Raw genomic sequence first — 15,056 nt, forward strand, 5'->3', positions numbered from 1 at the left:
CCCAGTTTTTACTGCATTATATTACTTTGCTTGGAGGATATGGACAGAAAATACGTGTCAAGTCTGTTGTAGTCCTTCTGCAATACACTATGAATATAAATATAAAATGGTAACTCCGAAGGAGCGAATAACAGCCGATGTTTGTATCAGGATGTTGTACTGTGTAGCATTGCAATTTGCAGCAATACTAATGAAGGGTAGATGCAGAGAGCCCTTTCACTTCTACTGTAGCTACTAGTTTGTGTGCAAATTCGTATACACACATACCAATCAGGCAGCCGTGTGGTTAATTAACAACAAGTCCACCCCAAGCACAGAAGTCCCTCGAGTCAGTTAAGAGAGGGGGAACAAAGAAATCACTCTGCATTTGAAGATTTGTGATGTCAACACATGGCCCTTTCATACCCGCCTTTCATCAAATACATGAAAATGTCAAGGACAAACAATAAGCCTTGTCATGAGCACTCTGTGCAAGTAGGCAGTGTGTCTGTTTGCGTGTGTGCACCCGGGTGTGATAGAGCACATGTATTATATAATATATATCATATTTGGTCACGTGTTCAGATATGCATGACTTTGCGTGCTCTGTGTGTGTGTGTGTGTGTGTGTGTGTGTGTGTGTGTGTGTGTGTAATATACGTGTAGATATATGTTCAGTGTCATGGTTGTCAAACACTGGGGTGTGCATTTTGGCTTTTCAAACAGTTGTTGGAAGTTACTGTTATTTCCATTACAATGAGTCCGCCCACGATACAACAAAGGGCGCACACTGCATGGCAATGAACACTAAAGCAGAAAACAATGACTCTGTCTAAAGAGTATTTAAAAGTGAGGCAAGCTGAGCTGAAAGAGCCTGTATGAATATGTTAAGCAGACTAACAAAGATTTGAAAAGTTCGTAATTTGCTCTGTTAATGAGAAAAAGACAAAGCAGCGACCCTGCAAAGCTCAGTCCAATTAATATCTCTGTGAAAAGCAAACCCTGATATCTCACCCGCCGTCTGTCTGCCTCTCATCGTTTTGACTGAGTTCCCTTTTTGTTCCACTAGCAGTCGGGCCAAAGGATTGTGGAAGTGGTTGATTTATCTGTCCATGTGGCTGTCCATCAATCCAACACTTCTGATGAACAAAAATATATCTCAACAACTTTTGAACAGATCGCCATCAGAAAGAAATTTTTGTTTGCGTAAAAGCAATATCCACACGTGTTTGGTAGATTATTATGAAATTGATTGAACAAATTCATTGTTATAGAAACGTGATATGTTTTGGACACTCAATGAGCTTTCCTCTTGCACCAGCCTCGGGTCAGATGTTGAACTATTCACGGTGCTGTATTTAACCGTCGCCCTTGACCTTCTCTCTGTTGATGCGCTCAGGCTGAATTTTTATGATCCTCTGTCCATTTTGGTCATAACATGACCTTAACTCAAGCACAGACTTGGATTCAAAGTATTAAAGTTCCTTTCCTGGCATTGATTAAACCGCTAAAAACTTTAATTTCTGTGAATCAGAATTTCATAATTGGAGTTTCTTCCAGGAAATACATCCCTGAAATGCCCTAAAGTGGCTGTGATGTAACTCAACACCTTCGCCCTCATTCAGTATGCGTCGACGATTAATGTGCAAGTAGTCCCCCACTTGCTCACCTGTGGTTCCAGCTGGAAGCTCAATAATATGGAAAGCCCAGACGGCAACCTCTCGAGATGATAAATGAAGGAAAGTACGAAAAACTGCAAATTCTTGAATGGTGCCTTAAAGAAAAGTCAGTCCCAAGCAGTAACCAACTATGACATCACCCATGAACTGCTGTTCTGAAGCCCAGAGTTCAGATTATGCCCATCTTGCTATTTTGAAAACAAAAGTGATCATATTTGAACGAGCGTGGGGAAGGGGGGGCAGTGAATCGGACTCTATGTGATTGGGAACCCGAGGAAACTACGGCGACTAACGTGTAGCAGAAACCTGACTGCACCACAGGCCTGTCAATTAAACAGACACGCCCCCAAAAATGCCACTTTCTGAAGCCTAATATCAAATTAATATTTGGGCATTATTTTCAGCTGGACCGCCAGAAAATGAGGAGTGACTTAAGTGAACAACAAGATAAAGACTCGTGGAAATATGCTGACTTTGTATTTCATGAGAAATTAAATGGGAGTCTATGGAGCCAGAGTTTTTTTTTGGAGCCAACCCCTTATGGCCCTTGGTGGCATTGCAGTTCAAGGCATTTCCACATTTGCATTATTTTTCATGTCAGCTTTTCTGTAGCTCCTGTTAAAATTCCCTGCAACTTAACTGCAGGAGGGTGCCGTGATCGTTGGCCAGCTGCCTACAGCTTTTAGGCCTTGACTGTCAGCCAGAACCAAAGAGACAGACTCTCTTCTGCCCTGGTTTCAGCAAGGAGGTTTTCATTGGCCTGCTTCAGCTCCACCTGTGCACTAACCTTTTCTCCCATTTTTTTGATAAGCCTGGAGTAAGGCTGAGTCGGGCACTGCCAAAATAGCGAGACACCCACGTTGAGCTTCAAAACACTTTTTAGGAAATCTATGGATGACATCACAGAGGCTTGGTCCATTTTTAAATAGATTCTCAGGGAAAGTTCACACTTTCGAGTTGACTGGATTGGTACCATGCGTATGTAAGCTACATGAAAAAACAATTAATAGGGAGGTTGCCATGACATTTTCTTTTATTGTTGTGGTCTAAAGAGGGGAAACTGTATCTGCTCCTGTGGCTTCTCCTTGTGTGTCTCTTATCAAATATAATTTTATCATTTTACATCATGCTAAACCTAATCATTTCACCTGTACAACAACATTTTACAACCACTACAATATTTTGTAAAATTGTATTCAGCTTTTTCCTTTCCAGCTGTTTTGTACCGTTGATCAAAATGAACCCAGTCGTGCTACTATAGACCACTGATAGGCTTTAAAGTTTGAGCCTTGTTTGATACTAATAACTCTCGTTTTGCATCTTACCTTCTCACTACATCCCTCTCACTTTCTCTCGCCGTACTAATTTTCTTCTTTTTCTTCTTATTAGCTTGACAGCCCTATTGACAGATAACAGCTCAGGAAAATCAACACCAAGCAAACCTTAAGCCAGCCCCCCCACAGGCACACACACACCCACTAGCCCATTTTTAGGCTCAGCACCTGCGCTCGTAATTGATTCAACGGTCGTAAGAGCAGCACACAGAGCTCAGCTGGAGAAGAGGAGTAATGAGGAGGTGGGGAGTGAAGACTTTACAAGAGAAATGTAAAACTTCACTGAGGTTTGAATACTATTATAAATGTTAATAGATGGCGGTGTTTTCTTTTTCCAATATGGGCCACGTGGTAAAATAAATATGAGTTTAAAGCTCGATGACAACGGCTGAGTGATTATTTTGGCACTGCTTGATACACAGATTGTCTTGTTTTATTACATGCACTCTGTGCTTTGCAGCTGAATCTTTGTCTATTTGAGGTGTGACTTTGAAAAGTTAATTTGACAACATTTAAACCATTACTGCTGCAATGGTTTTAAACATTTAAAATCAGACTGTTTACTGTAGTTACCCAGACAAACAAAAATGAAGACTTTAGCACTGAAGCCCTGCTGACCAAAATTGTTTGATTATGATACTTGTTTTGATTGCAGCTGTTCGTCGTTTTTGGAAAATACAGACAGCGGCAGTCATCATGCCTGAGGTCTGGCTGTGGCTTTAATCCTAAAAATCAACATTTAAATTCGAAGGAATAAAATTGTTTTAACGCATTAATGTGGCCAATTTGTTTATTGAACTTTAAAAAAAGAAAAAAGAAACTAGAAGCATTCATCGTTGTTTGGTTCATGTAGGTATACTCTCAACATGAATACTTAAAATACAATACATATATTGTGCTGATTATCATTTAAAAAGAAGTTCAAGTAATTTTGAGGTATTTGGGCTGTGCTGGGTATTTGGTTTGGAACCTGCTTTTTGCTTTTGGTTCTTTGTTGAGGAGTCTCAGAGAGAAATTGATAAAGAGTCAGGATGAGTTTTTTAGTGGTATCATGTGTCTGAGTCTCTTACTGTGCAGAAAGCTGCTGCTGCTGGCTGTGTTGTCACTAACACCCGAATACACACCTGTGCCATGTGTTACAGCTGCTATTGCTGATTAGCTTGGTCCACCTGCAGGCTTCACATCGTGTTGGTGGGTCGATTGCCCCAAAATCTATCATCACTCTGTTTTAGGTGTAATTTGTTTAAATTATTTAGGGACTTGGGGGGTTTTTTTGTACAGGAAGTATGAAGACTTTTAGTGAGAAGGTATTTTATGGCAGATGGATGGCATGAAGGCGGGGCATCTGTACTTCGAGGGAAACAGCACTGCAAAGCCATGTGTGTGTTCAATGATTCGTGCACTCCTTAGCTCTGTAATACAGCTGACGGTGTCAACATTTTGAGGCTGGGTTGTGCTAAAATGTTAATAATTACTTGTCTGGCAGAGAGTGAGTCAGGCAGCGGGCCACAGAATGTAAATGTAAATGTAAACATTCAGAGATGTTGCTGTCTCCAGATATATTAAAATATAGGGTGGGGACTGTGTGTGTGTGTGTGTGTGTGTGTGTGTGTGTGTGTGTGTGTGTGTGTGTGTGTTATTACACAAAGAACATCCATCTAGTCTCACAAAGTGGGTATGAAACCCTCTTTCTGTTTCATAAATGGCATGTCCCTTCCACAATTTATCCATTTCTGCTGTCCTCCTCCTCCTCCTCCTTCTTCTCCTCCTCCTCCTCCTCCTCACCTCCTTCATCTGTTTTACCCCATCCTGCTATTTCATAAATTACCCTCCTTTTCTCAGACTCCCTTAGCCTCACCACAACTCCACTTTTCCTCTGCTTTTTCTTGCTCTCAACTCAGCACAGCAAACTCAGCAGGTAGCAAACTATTATCCTCAATCACAGGCCCTAAATCAGAGCATTTTTACACTTTCTATAATGTGTTCTTCCTCTTTCACCGTCTCCCTCCCTGTCGATGTCTTTCTGCCTCTCTAAGCCCTCTCCCATCTCCCTCCTTGGTATGAGGACTTGTTATCCCTGCCTCTCTTAACACAGCAGTGGCTGTTAACCCCATTTACTAAGGATGACGTGCAACTGACAGACGAACAGATGGACAGATTGCCCTGACTCAACCAGGGGTTATGTGTGTGTGTGTGTGTGTGTGTGTGTGTGTGTGTGTGTGTGTGTGTGTGTGTGTGTGTGTGTGTGTGTGTGTGTGTGCGTGCGTGTGTGTGCGCGCGTGTGTGTGCGCGTACGTCTGTGTGACTGTACATAGTTTATCCAATACACATAAAGCACTGAGATAGCTCTCTTGGTCCCAGCAGGCTTCTTTTAAAATGCCATTCCCATCACTGGGGACCTCTCTCTCTCTCTCTCTCTCTCTCTCTCTCTCTCTCTTCCCCTCTCTACCGAGCACAGACAAACACTCACGTAGCATATAGATGCAAATGAAGTACATATAGTATTAGCAACCTGTAGAAATGCGAGAGAAACAAAACAAAATTCCAACTGCAAGCAGTGACATGCGGGCCCTCGCACGCTGCACGTCGGGGATCCAGCGGGTCGGGGCCGCCGGCTCCCCGACGTGCAGCACACGAGGGTCCGTATATTTCTGCTTGCAGTTTTAATTTTTTTCTCGATCTCGTTCCTTATTCTTCTTTAAAAAAAAAAAAAGCCTTTTTTTGGCAGCTTTAACATCTTCAAAAACTCATGAAAGTTGGTGCCTGACGCAAGTTTCATGAGGTTTGGAGCATCGTTTGACCTTAAACATCAACTTCCTGTGTCACGGCGAAACATCAAACTTAGCCGCATCACCCTGGCTATACTATATACTCTATACTATATACTCTATAGTATATACTATATACTATATACTCTATACTATTAAATATCTAAATATATTTATATCTAAATGGTTCAAGCACTGTTGTTTCAGGATCTCTCAAATGTGAAAACAGTCCATACAGCACGAGAAAGAGCTGGTTTTAGGGGCCTGACTGCACTTGCAATATTTATAACAGCAAAATCTTTCACCAAAATCTTACAAAATTTTATTTTTATATGTGGGTTGTGCGAGCAGCTTTAAAATGAAAGGTATATTTTAATTTCTCATTGTTTGATGCATCCCTGGTGTAATGTTGACTGTGCAAAGCAGCAAGTACCTAAAATTTCTGCTGTGAAGGCAAAACCAGTCATTGTGGCAGTAATGGCGTCATTGGAATGTACACAATGAATGAATAATGCACTGACTGTACGACGTCCTGACAGTTTTCGAGCTCTGCAGCTATGATGACTCTGTTTTAAAAAAAACAAAAAGAACAAAAAACGACACACATTCAACACAAAGAGGGTTTGTTAGCCAAGCAGCAGCTGATAGTTCCTCATCGGGTCTAATTAATGGACTAAAATGATGAATGAATGCATCAGCAAGATACACACCAGGTGCTGGTTAGACAATGCTCTGAATACATTAAGGGCTCTCGCATACTTTTAAAGACTATTCATTTAGTCAATTCTATGTTTTTCTTGTTTCTCAGGTATTTAGGTTTTGCCTCTGACCTTGACCTTACGACGTAGCTCGAGCCAGCCCTAAATAACTGCTCCTGTGATTGTGTGATTATTTAATGAATCCATGGCGCATATAGATGCTCTATATACAATACATGTTTCGTATGTATAAATATTTAAGTATTTCCTTAAGGCCTATAGTGTTTTATTCACAAAGCTGTACAATGTACATTTCTTAATGCATGTGTGCGTGGCCATCAGTGCATGTTCGTCCATGCATTTGTGTTTATAGTTAGATTACATTGGCCTCTGAGATGGCACCATTTGTTCAAAATCATAAACACGAACAAATTAATATTCTGTTTAAGAACCTGCCAAGAAAATTAGCATGGGAAAAAAAGAGGCACGCACACCCAACCACTACTGTCTTTTCTTTCCTCAACCCTGCTTTCTACTCTCTGCCGAGTCTGAATGCTTTCTGCATCTCTACAACTCCAGCCCATGTTTCTTCTAATCTACTGCCAAACCATCTTCACATCATGGTTATTGCTTATAGGGCAGGGAGCAAATATTTATCTGGAGGATTTAACCGGGCACAAGTACATCGATCCGTTCCCGGGGGCGTTTGAAAGAGGTGGACCAGATAAGGCATCCCCGGGTACGGTATTCATCAGGTGTGAAACAGGGCTGCACCAAAATCAGGAAGTGTACCGCTGCTCCGGGTATAACGTCAACATTGCAGACAATCTGTCACGGTTTCAAACATGAAGCGCTTCTCTGCGCCGTCTGTCTCCTCTGGAATATGCAGGCAGATGTCACACTTGCATCCACTTCCTGACGTGACAGATGAGGTTTGAAGAGAGGCGAGAGTGTCGAGTGTCCTCCTCGTCCGTGCACCCAAAACAAAAGCAGCAGTAACATGAAATAGTACTCCATCGAAAAGTCGCAGTAAGACTGTTAGATTTAGTGCACGTTTTTACTGTGTATACAAGTGTACCGTGAATGATGCCGTAAAAGTAGTTGGGCATGGAACATTGAGAGTTGGGTGAGGGGACAATCATAACTTGGCCCGTTGCACGTGGATCGTACCCAATGTGGAAGTGCCTTACACGTTTTCTGTGAAAATATGCAGTCAGATCAACGCTGCACTTTTTGTGCTGCGTCTCTATGCACATATTGTTTGTTCGTGACAAGCAGACTAATCAATGGCAACCCCTGAAGAGACGGAATTCTATCACACACTAAAACATGAGATGAAGAAGGAGGGGAGGAGGAACAGGCACGTCGATGGCCATTGTTCGTGTGGATATTTAGGATCATGGTTCATTCCAAACCCAGTACAGCTAAGTTTGTGTTTAGCAGCAAATGTTCACATAAAATTAAACCTTTATTGTGAACTGCTGGGAAAGCACTTATTTGATACTTCTATCAAGATTTCTGTAATGGCTGTATGGGAGAGGCTTCCTTTAGAAACGGTCTTGCAAAGCACAGTTTCGCAACGGGCCATGTTGCAACTGAGAAAGAGTGAGAGATCTGAAGCGCCAAGCTTTGGGAGATATACATCTCATTATGCTTTTTCTCTTGGCTTTACACCAGGCTTTTCGAGGGGGAAAACATATTTACCACTAACCAGACTGTAATAAATGTTTTTTCAGTCAGAATAGAATTAAAGTACAAATTTATAAGCAAAGTAAGTTAGGTCTATTTTCCACTCGGGTAGCCCGCAGAACATTCTGGCTAATTGCTTTAGCGCATTTTAAACAACTGTTACAAATGACCAACAGTTGAAACCATCAAAGCAAGTAGTCGGTTATTAGAATATGGAGCAGGAGTTGATATTTTAGTTCTCAGTGGTGTTGAATTGGTCTAATTTTCCTACATTGCCAAAACACAACAACCTCAACTACCAGACAACAGCACAATAACCTGAACATTTATGTGCTTTTTTTTCCCTTCCCCTCTCCCCATCTGTCACTCAAACAGGGTGACAGAAGTCAATATTCCCACAGCTGCTTAAAGGCTTTTCACTTAAACATGTGTCATGATTGTCCATTTGCTAAAACGATGGATGCTGGGTTGCAAACTCTAATTAAAGTAATATAATAATAATAATAATAATAATAATAATAATAATAATGATAAACTTCATTTGTATAGCATCTTTCATACAAGAAATGCAGTTCAAAAGTCCTTTACAGCAAGACAATGACATGCAGTGTTTGACATAAAAACAGATATCAGGAATATTAAAAAATATAGAAAAGAAATTAGATGCATTAGAACAGACAAAATGCATAAAATTAAACCCAAATAGAGTTAAAATATGAAATAAGCAATATCCATTTTAAAGGCGCGGTAGTTCAAGTGCAGGCAAGTGCAAGAGAGCTTCAAGAGTAGCTAGTTACAGGCTAATGTAAAGAGATATGTTTTGAGCTGTCTTTTAAAAGTATTAATAAAGCTAGCTTCCCTGATATCTACAGGTAGTGTGTTCCACAGCTTTGGAGTGTAGTTGATAAAAGCCGAATCCCCAATTTTCTTACAGTTGTGTGTCATCTGCATAACTATGAAAACAAATATTGTGCTCTCTCATGATGTTCCCCAGTGGCAGCATGTAAAGCACACTGTACAACGGTACAGTAAAGGACCAAGGCAGCTTCCCTGTGGAACTCCACAGCAGCTGTCATGTTTCTCTGACTCTTGATCTCCAATGCTGACATAAAAATTCCTCCCTTTGATGTATGTTTTGAACCAGTATCAGACACTGTCGGACAGACCAACCAACTTCTCCAGACGATTGATCAGAATATCATGGTCAATCGTATCAAAGGCTGCGCTCAGGTCTAAGAGGATCAGACATGAGACCTTATTTTCATCAGAGTTTAGTCGGAGGTTGCTGATTATTATTATTATTGTTATTATTATTATTATTATTATTATTATTATTATTATTATTATTATTATAAGTACTGTTTCAGTGCTGTGATGTGCAGTTTCAATGCTCTAAAGCCTGACTGAAATTCCTCTAGGATGTTGTTTTCTTTAAAAAATGACTTTCTTTGCACTGAAACTTTCTTTTCAAGTATCTTACTAATAAATAGAAGGTTGGATATTATTTCTGACCTTTGAGGTCAGTACTTAAAACAGACAACAGAGTGTTATTGAAGTGTTCAACCATGTCATTTCAAGAGCACTCATGATTGTATGGCTCAATTGATCTCAGTATAGCAGAGAATTTTGCTTCAACCCTTTAATCAAAGAGTCTCTTTTGAACCAGAATTTCCCTTTTAGTCTTTGGCATGGTTACAATCACTTCATAAAATATACAGTGATGATCAGAGATAGGTATTTCACATACTGAAGCATTATCCAAGTGTAACCGTCTTGTTACCACCAAGTCCAGAGTGTTGCCATGCTGTTGGGTGGCTTCCTTTACATGTTGGGTCATTTCAAAGCTGTCAAGTAAATTCATAAGCTCTATAGCTCTGTGGTCGTTCTTGTTATTAACACGAATATTCAAGTCTTCATTCAGAATTAACCAATCATATCTGGTGATACCTAGTGAGATCAACTCTGACAGTTCCTGCAGAAATAATGCTGAGTACGTTGGTGGCCGATATACTGTGATGATTAGTCCTGTGAATGTAGCTTTGAGCTCAAGAGCAAGATCTTCAAATTATGTAAATTCACCGAGGTCAATGTCATTGCACCCAAACTGTGTAGAGAAGATGACTGCGATCCCTCCTCCTCTCTTGTTTTGTCTAACTGACTGATAAAGTTTATAGTTAGGAGGACAAGCCTTGATCAGTGTTGCTTCACCAGTAGTGTTATTAAGCCATGTTTCAACTAGGAAATAAATTACCATAAAAACAGCTAGCTATAACTGAATAATTATATTATTGACAAAAACAATTTTTACGTATTTTTAAGTATTATATGTAGATATGTGATTGAGCCCTGTAAAAATGGGTGATAGCTTGTATTGAATTGAGGAAGTCAATCCAAATTAAAACCATAGCTGTAAAACCTGCCTCTGCTTTGAAAAATAGCAGGTAAAATTAATTCTGGCCACAGCTTTCACTCCATCCAAACAAACATCATCCCTCAGCTCAGCATCCTTGACTGAGTGAATGAGTGAGTGACCACAATTGGAAAGTGTTTGCTCACAGCGGTAGTTCCTGCTCCCGATGTGACCAAAATAAAAAGAGATTGGAAAAAGAAAATCCACTGAGATTTGGCTCATCAGAATTTAAATCTGAGAGGAAAAACTAAATAATGTGGGCGTCCACACAGAAGGAGATCATCCCTGTTAGGAAATATGCCTCACCATAAATAATCCAACCGATTTAGATACACTCAATCAGCCAGCATAGAAAACAGAAAACATACCCTCGACATTATCTAAAACTCATAACATCGCTCTCTGATTGCATTTATTGCTCCCCTTACTTCTATCGTGCAACGGGCTTGCTTTCACCTATACAAAGTGACTGTTGTGTTGTTAGGGATGTGATGAGCCGCCTGTTGGACTGTTCCATCTGCTTTCACCACCTACCTATGCCCCCCCATCTCTGTACTAATCATCGTCACTGATGTGAGACCAGCTTGTGCCAGATTGTCTCCCAGTCCCTCAGACCATCCCTCTGGTTCTCCGTCACTGATCTCCCATGCAGTTTTAATGCAGCTCAGGCGAGGAAATTATCTCTCCACGCCACCAGGACCACCACTGTCCTTCTAAATCATACAAGATATTAGTTCACACGACAGGGCAAGCCTGGTGACACATGGAATGTCCTGACATATTAGCAACCCCACAACCACCATCGCTGCCATGCCAGAGCGGACGATTTGAACTAATTTGTGCTCCAGGCAAGATATTATGGCAGTGGATTGGGTATAAATTGTTAATATGTTCAGATGTATTAACACAGCATTACCACTGAACCATTAACCTGGGGCAGTGTGTGTGTGTGTGTGTGTGTGTGTGTGTGTGTGTGTGTGTGTGTGTGTGTGTGTGTGTGTGTGCGCGCGCGCCTGTGGCCCTCATCTTTTAAACCCTGTGTTAATTGTTAACTGCTGACTAATGGTGACTTTTCACGAGCCCTCTGGGAATGTCCAGGTTTCCTTACTCATCTGTATTTCTGTCTCCCTCTTTCGCTCCCCCCTCCCTCTCTGTCTCGGAGGTTAGAAACCCACCTGCCACCGCACAGCAGTATTTGCATCTTTTTTCCTCTTCTACAGCGATTTCTAATATGCATTGTTGCGAAGCAGCTCAGCCTCTTCTGATTCCTGTGGCTCAAGCTGGTGTCTCCTTCTTTCTTTCTACCTCTTTTAGTCTCTGTTTCCCCCTCTCTCTCTGTCATTCTGGCAGAACGGTATAGAGACATAAACACAATGATTGTGTTCAGTCCAAAAAAAACAAACATCTCCCCTCCCATGTCTAGTTTTCTCTTTGTCAGTCAGTGAACGGAGAGCAGAGATCCACAGCACAGCAGCCATGTTGATGAGGATTTCATTCTGTCTGAATTTTCTTCCTGTCACGGGAATAAGGACGGACACTCGTGAACATCAAGCTCTGTGTATTTCACTTTAACAGGCTGCTATGGGTTTTTGTGTGCACATTGCGTGAGTTCGTGGCTGTGAGTTATGATTGTTGTTTATGTCACTCTGTTGTAGCCACGTTGTTTTACAGATCTAGATAAATGGCTTGCTATCAGCCTGTTTACTCTCTGTGAAAGACTGGACAGTCCCATATGTTACTCCACACACTACCAGTCAACTCCCAGCATACAATGCTGCTGTCATCTGCACACTCTCTAAATCTATTGTTCCAGATTGTCGAGGCATTTCGGGAAGTGAAGGCTCTCTTACAGAAAAGACACATGCATTTTACATGTGCGAAAACTCATTTGAACACGTGACTACATGACACGTGTGATTGTGCACGTGTGAAACATGTATGTTGCCTCTGGCAAACGTGATTTTGGAACATTTTCATGGTGTACTGTGTGAAGCCCCTTTTGATTCAGGTCAGGAGCAACCAGGTGGGTTTACATTGACAATTCGCAGGGTTGTGCACACTGAATTCGTCCTCCAGAGTAGAGGGGGGCGATATGGCCCTAAAATAATATCACGATATATCTGGGTATTTTTGCGATAACGATATTCATGACGATATGACAAAATACTGAAACATATTCGGTTATTAACTTTTATTACATATAATTTCAACAAGAATGTTATAGATTTATGTCAGCACAAACGTAACATTATGCCTTCAAATATCAAATAAAAACGAAACAAAAAAGATTTCTCAGTTCTTTAGTTTGTAAACACCAGTATCTTAAAGTGAGATTCAAATCCTACAGCACTGAGAGGAGATTTGGAGGTGCAGCGGTGCGGGAGGGCTGCTGCTCTGCCAGGACGACAACCGTGATCAGCTGCAGAGCTTCCAATTACTTGCTTGCCACTGTCTGCAGTTTTGTTTTGGCCTGATTTTCTGAAGTTTAGGGTCAACGTTTTCCCATTATTAACATTGTTTTGGGTTTTTTGTTGCACTGTTATTTCGTAACGAGTGGACTCGTTCACCTGAGCGTCTGCTGCCGGGCGTGGAGCACACGGAGAGGACAGAGGAGGAGTCAATTAAACTCCCACACTGAGCTGACAACCTGCTTGTTGCTCTATAAGCTGCGAACGTATGCCATACGTTTCCGCTGCGTAACGGTGTGACGTCTTTACGTGAACAGGTTGGAAAAATTGCCTTTATCAGGATATCATTTTTTTATATCGTATGACAAATGATACCTGTATTATCGTGAACGATATGATATGGCACACCCCTAGTCCAGAGTCAAACCGCCAACTCCCGAGTTCGACTGTGACGTTCTGAGGCATCTGAGGGACTTCTGTCTGTACCCCAAACGTTTGCCACAAAATGTTACTTGCATTTTCTGCTCAAGTTTCAGGTCCATGCTGAAATTGCAAATGTGCACACACCAGTGGTCCCCAAAACAGGTGCAGACGTTAGTCAAGCCACGTAATGTGGAATGCTTACTCGCTAAAGTTAATGCTTCGCCCTGCTCCATGTGCATTATCTTTGCTGTGCTTCATTTATGTGCAGCTGGAACAGTCTCTGAACTTTTTGATCACAACCTGTAAGTCATAAAATGAATCTGATAAAAGATTTACATTGAGTGTTGTAGATCTTTATGAATGTATCCACCTGCCCACAGCAAACAATCACTGTTAGGGCTCCAGCTCAACAGTATTTATATCTGCAACATCATAGACCAAAGCAAACTAACCTTTGTCCTTTTTCTCATGTTTGGAATATATGTGTGCGAGTGTGGAAAGAACAACCGTCCTTATTGGCAGCAAACAGGAGAAAAATGAGAATACCTCTTTAATTTCCCCATAAATTACAAATATGTTTTCCAAAGTGATACTATCTTACAATTAAAATTGCACAACTAAATTAAATTACCGTTATGAATTCAATCTGCACCTTAAGAATCAATAGCGGATGTGAGCATATGGGATGACAATGTCATTAATAAAACTAATTTGAGCTCCCCCCTTGCAGCTACACAATTATCATTGTATGATCTTCCTCATAAGGGAAGTTATTAAAAATGTAATGACTGTCCCTGACAGCAGCAACAGAAAAACACAACAAACACTGTCTGTCCTAAATGATGTCAGAACATAATTACTGATTGTCTTCCTTTGATAAAGATGCTTAATTCATATTTCAAACACCTTCATTGGCCATTGGACATTGACAGGTGATCTGATGAGCTCTGTGATTGGTGCGTTAAGCTCATCTCCTCTTAATGCCTTGTTTCCATTGCATCAGCACTTTCTCTCTAGCTGCATTCATCAGGACAGATCATTACATCCTTCCACTCCTTTCCTCTCCAGCCTCTCTCTGTCTCTCATCCCATCCCTCACTACCAAATGAAAGGGAAACCCTGGTGTGTCGGTGGCTGGCTTGCAGCAGAGCCAGAGGTGGAAAGATGAGACGCGAGAGGGAGGGGAGATGAAGGCAAAGTGAAGGAATTACAAAGGAAGGGGAGAGGAGAAAAAGTGCAGCCTGCTCTGCCTGTAAATGGTGTGAGAGAAGAAGAGAGTTTGTGTTGTTTTTGATGTCTCACAACTTGAGACTTTTCCACATTTTCATCAGCTGACCTCGTCACACGGACATAAGATGTTTATTGTTTTCATTGAGGGGTCACTGTCAGTTACAGCAGCAAAAACACAAATATTTTGCCCTGATTCTCTCCTCGTTCAACTGTTTTGAGTTCTGACGATGAGTTTTTGTCCATCAGTGTTTATAGTTTAACTAGCTGGCGTTTCAAATGGCTATGTCCCTGAAAAAGACAAAAACAAACCAAGCTGGCCTGCCATTCATTAAAACTTGAAGCGGGAGGAGAGGAGAATGTCAACTGAAATAGCTGTCAATGCCAATTTTATACCAACATGCAACAGTCTGCTAGAGTTTAAACATGCCACATGACGAGCC

The 15,056-nt window shown here is 41.2% G+C and overlaps 1 protein-coding gene across 1 annotated transcript in view; it reads right to left on the bottom strand.

Annotated features, from left to right (window-relative positions):
• The window catches only part of LOC138193316 (chemokine-like protein TAFA-2), a 77,006-nt gene that overhangs the window by 9,520 nt on the left and 52,430 nt on the right, over window positions 1-15,056 (bottom strand). The gene's annotated exons all lie outside the window — the stretch shown is intronic.

Source organism: Embiotoca jacksoni, unplaced genomic scaffold (genome assembly GCF_022577435.1).
Source record: "Embiotoca jacksoni isolate LCO1_2020_lvr unplaced genomic scaffold, fEmbJac1.0.p SCAF_9, whole genome shotgun sequence".
Classification (NCBI taxonomy): domain Eukaryota; kingdom Metazoa; phylum Chordata; class Actinopteri; family Embiotocidae; genus Embiotoca; species Embiotoca jacksoni.